The 8,502-nt window shown below is 36.8% G+C and overlaps 1 pseudogene; it reads left to right on the forward strand.

Moving 5' to 3' along the window:
• Positions 1-427: 427 nt before the first annotated feature.
• Positions 428-5,019, forward strand: LOC118636143 (annotated as a pseudogene).
• The last annotated feature ends 3,483 nt before the right edge of the window (positions 5,020-8,502 follow it).

Consider the following 8,502-nt stretch of genomic DNA (forward strand, 5'->3'; position numbering starts at 1 on the left):
GGATCTTTGTAGCTGAGCTATCCCTCCAGGCCACTACATGTGGGTGCACAACCAGGCCTTTCCATACCTCTGCCCTTCTTACCATTCTAAATGTGACTTCTTCTGTAAATCCTTGGTTATAAAACTTCTCTTCAACTAGTCTTCAGTTGGTTATTCAAGATCATTGTTCTATATTTTACTTGAAATTACAGTTTAGTCATGGGAGTAATAAGTGTAGCTTTCACCTACCCCGCCACCATCTTGGATTTTCCTCCTAACCTAATATTTGTTGAATTACAATAGGATGTCAGAGACTGCCTCATTTAAATCTCACAACCAGGTTGTGAGGCAGGTACTATTATTATCTGTGCTTTATAGATAAAGAAAATAAAGAAGATAAGGGGGAAAAAACTAAGGGAGTTCCATCTTTCGGTGTTGTATAGCCATCATGGACATGAGTCATGTGCAAATTATCAAGCTGGCCAGGGTCACCAATGTGCTGGGCAGGACTGGTTCCCAAGGATAGTGCATGCAGCACATGGAATTCATGAATAACACAAGCTTCTTCATCATCCCCAACATTAAAGGCCTTGTATGTGAGTGCATTGTGTTCACCCTATTGGAATTAGGGCAAGAGACTCAGAGGATGTGCTAAATTTGTATCTGGATTCTTTTTTTTTTTTTTAATAAATATTTTGCCTTTATTGATTTTAGAGAGAGAGGAAGAGAGAGAGAGATAGAAACATCGATGAGAGAGAACATCGATTGGCTACCTCCTGCATGCCCCCAACTGGGGATCAGGCCCACAACCTGGGCATGTGCCCTGACTGGGAATCGAACTGGTGACCTCTTAGTGCATGGGTCAACGCTCAACCAGTGAGCCACACCAGCCGGGCTGTGCCTGGATTCTGAATGTCTGGGTGGACCACATGGCTCATGGGGATGAACTACTCAACTATTAATAAAGTAGTCATATTTTATTTAAAAAATGGTGAAGAGATTAAGAAAAAATAAACAAACAAACAATAAAACCTTCTAGATGCAGACAACAGTATGGTGATTATTAGAGGGGTGGGGTGGGGAAAGGTAGAAGAGAGTAAAGGGGGGATAAATGATGATAAAAGAAGTCTTGACTTTTGCTGGTGAACCTACCATACAATATAAAGATGATGTATTATAGAACTATACACTTGAAACATATTTAATTTTATTAATCAATGTCACACCAATAAATTCAATAAAAAATAAAGAAAAATAGATAAAGTTATATACCCAAAAGTACACTGATAATACATATCATAACCAGAATTGGAATTCCAATAGAAACATCTAAAATTAAAAAAAAAAGAAATGAATAAATATATGTAGAATGAGATAAGCCTCTGAGTTTAGCACTCTTAGGTCAATTTAAAATGGTAAAAAATTAATTGAGATTGATTTTTGCATGGAAGGTAAGTTGGCATACAACGGTACTTATTAACCTAGGCTGTCAATTCATTTGTGTCCCCAGTGTCTATTCCAGTGTCTGGAACGTAGTAGGTGCTAAACAAATATTTGTTAAAGAAATACCTCATTTTATGAATAAATTAATAAATACCATTGTGATTTTCAAAAACTGATACCTGGGCTTTTATGGGATCACACTTCAAACTCTTACTCACAGGTTTGTGAAAAATAATTGAAATAGAAACACTAATAAGGATTTAGAGGAGTCTATAGGTAGATTATATAACTTGTGAGGGCCCTTGGTCAATATGTCAAAGATAAATACTGAAAACTTACCATTAAACTCATTCATTTAAGATGCACATCTGGAGCTGCTAGACAAACCTGTAGCTTTCTTTGCCAAATTTCATTTCTGTGGTGGAGAGCTGACTTTAACTTTGGTTTAGAGATGAGCTGACCTCCCTAACACTAACTATTGATTAAGATATTAAGGATAAACCCTTATGTTCAGCTGAGGATCGTATCATTATTTCATAAAGCTTGTTTTGTTTATTGATGTAAAAAAAATGATAAACTGAACATTTATTGCTGGAGTATTTTCTCCTCATTATTCAAGTATAAAATGTGACTAGGATGATGGGGTTAGGTATTCTCTAGCAATACAAAGCAATTTCTTTAAATAGATCAAAATAGGCAAAAGGTATTTCGTAGCCTTTTGTAGGCACTTAGTCATTTCCCTGGCTGAAGGCAGATTATTTGAGTATATGTAGCAATGCCACAACCCCCATTTTCTTTTGATCAATCAATAGGAGACCCAAATAATTCAGCAAGGTAAAAACAGTCTCTTTCCTATTTCATACAATATGGGTCCCAAATTTACTGTCATGGATACAAATCTAGAGAAAGAAATATTTATCTTCAAACCAGTTGGCCCTGAATGCCTGCTTTTTTTCTGGAGGTGTTTGGTGTCCACTCCTAGAAAAACACTTATGAACTGTTGTCCCCAACCTGCTAAAATAAAAAGGATATACATTTACTTGGTTATAAATTGTTAGAAAAGAATCTGAAAACCTTTGTGCAATTAACAAAGAGCTACAGATTTGAGAGCCAAAGCAGAGCAAAGTCATTAAACATGTTGAAGGTTGTGGGAGGCTTTCATTGAACATTGACACACACACACACATCCATTCCAGTCTGACCTCCCTGAGCAAAATCACTTCATGTTCTGCCTATTTTGTTCAATATTGTGATCTTTTACAAAAGAAAAATCATGTAAATAGTTTGATTTGGGTATTTAATTTATTGGTAAAGCCCAAAACAGCATACTAAAGCCGTTATTGTTTACAGTAATTCACAGGGGTTGCCTTCTCATAAACTCAACACTTTCTAGAACTTAGGAATGGCATCTAAGCTTCTAGATTCTAAGAAAGGCACTGCCTTTCCTAAATGAATCCACAGAAGTACAATATTCAAATACATCTAGAAAGTTGTTCTGCCATTTTCTAGTCATATCAAATAAAACACCTCTCAAAAATGTGTTCCTTTTTACCTTCACCATTTTCCTACCTTTTATGGACACAGTTACTGAAGTTCCCTATACTCTAGTCTGCACATTGAACTTGTGATTATTCTAAGTGACTAAATTCCTCTTCAGATACAATTTTTTCTTAATATGGAGAAACAGGCTGATAGAGAAATAACGTTAATATATTTTTGTCTGTTAAGGCTGCCATGTGGATGCATTCCTCAAATTTGAATTAGAGAGTTGCCATAAGAATAGCATAGATCACTAGCCTTAAAGACCCAATCCAACCACATACACACACACACACAAACACATTCCATACATTAGCATAATCTCTTTGTACATTGAAAGTTTTAACATCCCCTTCACAGAGCCAAGTCTTTGCATGGACTACAAATATTATTGCTTCTCCATTTTAATATCAATACTTAGTTAATAATTAACAAAACAATTTAATTTTATTTTCCCAAATATCATCTCCCCTTATGTTTTTATTTTTCCCAGTAACTCAGTCTTGAAACCTCTAAACCCACCTTTTATTTTTTCCTTTTCTTCCCTCTATAACCAAGTTAAGCAATTCTTTCACTGTGATATCTCCCAGCATATGGCTTCCTTTTCAATTCAACCACTACTGTGGAACAGACTCTTTCCACCTCCTGTCATACTGGCTCTCCTCTCCAAACCACATTCTAGATTATTAAAAGGTGACTTGATCTAAAATTGCGCTCAACGCTTGCTATTCCCCTCTTCATAAACGTGCAGTGGCTCTCCATGGTAGAAGGATAGAATTGTTAAACTGAGTTAGGTCACCACAGTTTTACCACTCTCTATTCTTCTATACCTACCTAGACTCTAGCTAAAACAAATAATAAAGAAAATTTCATTTAATTAGTCCCCATGTATACCAGATATTAAGTGAGCACTTTACACATACTTCATGTAATTCTCACACCAAACTTCTGAAGGTATACCAACATTCATAGGTTTTTGATGAAGAAGAAAATGAGAGTCAGATAGGTGAAGGTTGAACAGTACCTATCTAACTGATGTAGGATTTTAATCAACATTGATCTGGCTGATTTTAACTATCAGTATTCTTTCCACAGCACCTGCCATCTAGTCTTTTTATATTATTTTTTCCCCCAAAATGGGCTATAAACATTTCACCACTGCCCTTTCATATATACTGATTCCTTGTCAGGAATACCCTCTTCACTTTCTCCCAACCATGATTCCAAACACACTCCCTCCAGGTATATTTCATCATTCCTTTGAAACCCAGCATGTACGAGGTCACACTTATTCAACTCATTTTGTTCCTAGCATATGCAACTTGGCATTATTTATTCTTTCATGAGTGTGTTATTCTTTTTTTTTTTTTTTTTTTATCCTCACCCGAGGACATTTTTCCATTTTTTGTACAGACAGAGTGGGAGGGAGAGAGAGGAAGAGAGAGAAAGGGAAACATCGATGTGAAAGGGACACATCGAGTGGCTGCCACCCGCACGACCAACCAGGGCCGGGGACAAACTGCAACCAAGGTACATGCCCTTAACGGGAACCGAACCCGGGTCTCTCCGGACCGCAGGCGGACGCTCTAACCGCTGAGCCAAACTGGCCAGGGCGAGTGTGTTATTCTTCTAAATGTATTACAAGCTCTTTATGATCCCAATATTTTCCCACTTACTTATATCTCTAATACATATTAAACATTTAATTTGCCCTGGCTGGTTTTCTCAGTGGTTAGAGAGTGGGTCCATTGACGAAAGAGCCACAGGTTTGATTTCAGTCAAGAGCATGTACCTCAGTTGTGGTTCAGGCCCCAGCCCTGATCAGGGTTGTCCGTGAGGCAACCAATCAATGTGTCTCTCTCACATCAATGTTTTCCTCTCTCTCTCCCTCCTTCTCATTCTGAAAATAAATGGAAATATATCCTCAGTGAGGATTAAAAAAAAAAAAAAAAAAAAACACTTAATTTTTTTTGTAGTCGTTGATGCTGATGACAATAATGATTATGCCTAATCTTATCATTTCCTTTATCCAGTTTTCCCAATGTGATTCTAAATTGAATCTTGGTGACCATACTCATGTATAACATCAAAACCCAAAGCCAATCCTTATAATGATAAAGAAGACCCTCATCAGAGGTTGTTAGCAAGGACCATTATGTTCCCAATAGTTCTCAACATAGGAGTAGGTACATAGATGTGTATAAAACATATGCTGAATGATTGATCCATGTCAAAAATGCAAAGTAGGAAAATACTAGAGCTCAGCGCAATGGAAATTTAAATTCTAGACTGCATTTAAAAGCATGGGCTTTGTTATCTCTGTTAGTATAACTGGAAAAAAAATTAAAGACCAGCTAAAAATATCAAGCCGGAAAATCACAAAGTTTAAAGTTGAAGTGTAGTTTAATCATATATCACAACTTCATGTCACTTTAAGGAGTAAAGTAGAAGTGATGAGATTAATTAGAAACTGACATCATTCTTTAGAGAATAGGGAAAACTTATAAGCATGTTGACATGTTTTATACTTTGTATCTTAAATTATAAATGTATGTGATAAGATTTTAAAAAGCCCTTTCAAAATTTGAATTCAGCATAGACACTCATTATGAGTATCTAGAATCTAATGAAAGAGAACTTTCAACGATTTATTGTAATGGAAAAAGCACTAAGTGAGGAATCAGAGATCTTAATGCCAGTGCCAACTCTAACTGTGTAATTTGAGGCAAACTTTTTCATCATTGCAAAAATTAATTTCATATCTACATAATATAAAATGGTCTCAGATATTTTCCAGCTCTGATATTCTAAGATTTTGTTTTACTGTTCTAGTATTTCCTCATGTCATTAAGGAAAAGACAAAATAATGAAAGATATAAGATTTCAAATAGTAAAAACTCATTCATACATATATAATATATGCGAAACAATAACTACAGATAGATATATAAATTGTTATAGTCTGAACTTTTTCTCCAGGCATGGTGTATGTTATTTGAGCATAGTATGTTCTCCTCCAAATCAAAACTCTGCTCAAGACCCATTTTCTCTACGATATCAACCTAGATTAACACCTACGGACATCAGTTACTAGGATTCCTCCAGTAACTTTTCAGCATTTCAGGATAGGAAGCTGGTAATATACAGGTGGTACAATGGGTTGCTACATAGTGTTTGTCTCATGTGCCACATGTTACACATATGGGAATCATTCTTTTTTCCTTCCCTTGGGAATGCAATGTATAGTAACTGAGAAAGGATAGACTTTCAATAACATTAAGGAGATAATTTAACTCTTCTCACCCCATCACCCATCCCTCTTCCCTCTGATATACCAAAGAACTTATCTGAATATATGCATAACCAGTGGACACAGACAATAACACGGGCAAGGCAGGAGGAGTGGGAGTGAGGAGGAGAGCATCAATGGGGAAAAAAGAGGGAACAATAAAGATAAAAATAAATAAAACAATAATAAAATACTATAATTAAATATAAGAAAACTTATATTTGACCTGAAAATAGAAAGCATATTCTATGCATTAAAAACAAATAAAGCAGAAAAAGATGTATTGATTTGACATTGTAAGAAATTCAGAAGGCAAAAAAACAAAAGTTTATCTACAAAAGAAAATCACTATCGTTGTCTGTTATATATATACATAGTTGCTTTATGATAATAGTCAATGCTGACAATGAGATAAGAAAACAGACATAATGATGAAAATGTAAATTAGTAAAACTATTCTAAAAAAAAAGCGTATGTTGCTAAAATCCTTAAAATTGTTTGAATCCTTTGAGTAATTTTATTCATAGAAATATATCCTATAAAATAGAGACTTTAATACAAGCTTATAACCAAGGATTTTCGTAAATGCATTATTTATAACAGAAAAAGTGCAGACAATAAAATATCTAGTTAAATAAACAATGTACAACTATTTGAAGGATTATTATCCAATCATTTATACTATATTGTTTTCTAACACTTTTTTCATTTATTCAATTATAGTTTACATACAATATTAATTTCAAATATACAGTATAGCAGTTAGACATTTATGTAACTTACAAAGTGATCACCCTGATAAGTCTAGTACACATCTGACTCCATACATAGTTATTGTAATATTACTGATTATATTCCCTATGCTGTACTTTACATCAATGAGAGAGAACATCGATTGACCATCTCCTGCATGCCCCCCACTGGGGATTGGGCCCACAATCTGGGCATGTGCCCTGACCAGGAATCAAACCAGCGCCCTCTTGGTGCATGGGTTGATGCTCAACCACTGAGCCACACCAGTTGGGCACTTATTATGTTTTTAAATCCTACATATAAGTGAAGTCATATGATATTATTCTTTGTCTGAAATTTAATTTAGCATAATAATTTTGAGGTATAGCTATGTTGTTGCAAATGGTAAGATATATATATGTGTGTGTGTGTGTGTGTGTGTGTGTGTATACATATATATATATATATATATATATATATATATATATATATATATTTAGAGATGCATTGACTGGTTGCTTCCTGCATGACCCCAACCAGGATAAGGACCGAACTGCAACTGAGGTATGTGCCCTTGACTGGAATTGAAACCATGACTCTTTGGTCCATAGACCAATGCTCTAACCACTGAGAAAACCATCCAAGACAAGATTTTATTTTTTATGTCTGCATAATATTCTATGATATGTATATACTAGTTCTTTATTCATTCATCTATTCATAGACACTTAGTTCCATATCTTGGCTACTGTAAATAATGTTGCATAGAGATGCATATGTCTTTTCTATTAATATCTATGCATATATTTGCATAGAAGATTTCTAGAAATGTGTTCATTAAATGCTAGTGGTTATATCGTGTTAAGATTTGGGGTTACAGAAGGTTCCTTTGCTGTGGATGGAAAGCAGCCAACTATGTGGTAAGTGGCAAGTCAGCGAATTTTCCCCAGTGCAGCTGAGAGGCCCCACCATTTTGGAGGATCCCGGGACTTCCCTGGGGGAGGAAAAGAGGAGTGGCTGGGGCCCAGTGACCTGAGTCCACTAGAACGTCCTGCATCATCCATCCAGTGGACTCAGCTGTGTTGGCATGGTCAGCACAGAGTAGGTGCCTGCAGCAGTAGCCGAAACTAGCCAGGAGTAGGTGCCCCACCCCTAACAGCAGCAGCAGCTTGCCCAGGCCTGCAGCAGTGCTGTGGCCTGTAGGCTCCAGGCCTGAGGTGGTGCGGAGACCCAGCAAAGCTCTAGGCCCACCCAGGCTCTAAGCTTGCAGCAGGGCGGCAGCCTGCCCAGGCTCAAGGTAGTCTGCCCAGGCTCATGGGGGCACTAGCACCGGCTTGGGAGCCTAGAACCTCCCCCTACAGCAACAGCAACTGGGCTGGAGTAGAGTCTCACCCCCAACAGGCATTAGCAGCTCACCATAGCAGCAGAAACCATCCCCAGCAGTATCAGCAAAGGCTGATCAAGAGTGGTGCCCCAGACCAAGCAGCAGGGTTAGGGAAGCTGAGACCTGCCCCTGACAA

Source organism: Molossus molossus, unplaced genomic scaffold, assembly GCF_014108415.1.
Source record: "Molossus molossus isolate mMolMol1 unplaced genomic scaffold, mMolMol1.p scaffold_m16_p_2, whole genome shotgun sequence".
Taxonomy (NCBI): domain Eukaryota; kingdom Metazoa; phylum Chordata; class Mammalia; order Chiroptera; family Molossidae; genus Molossus; species Molossus molossus.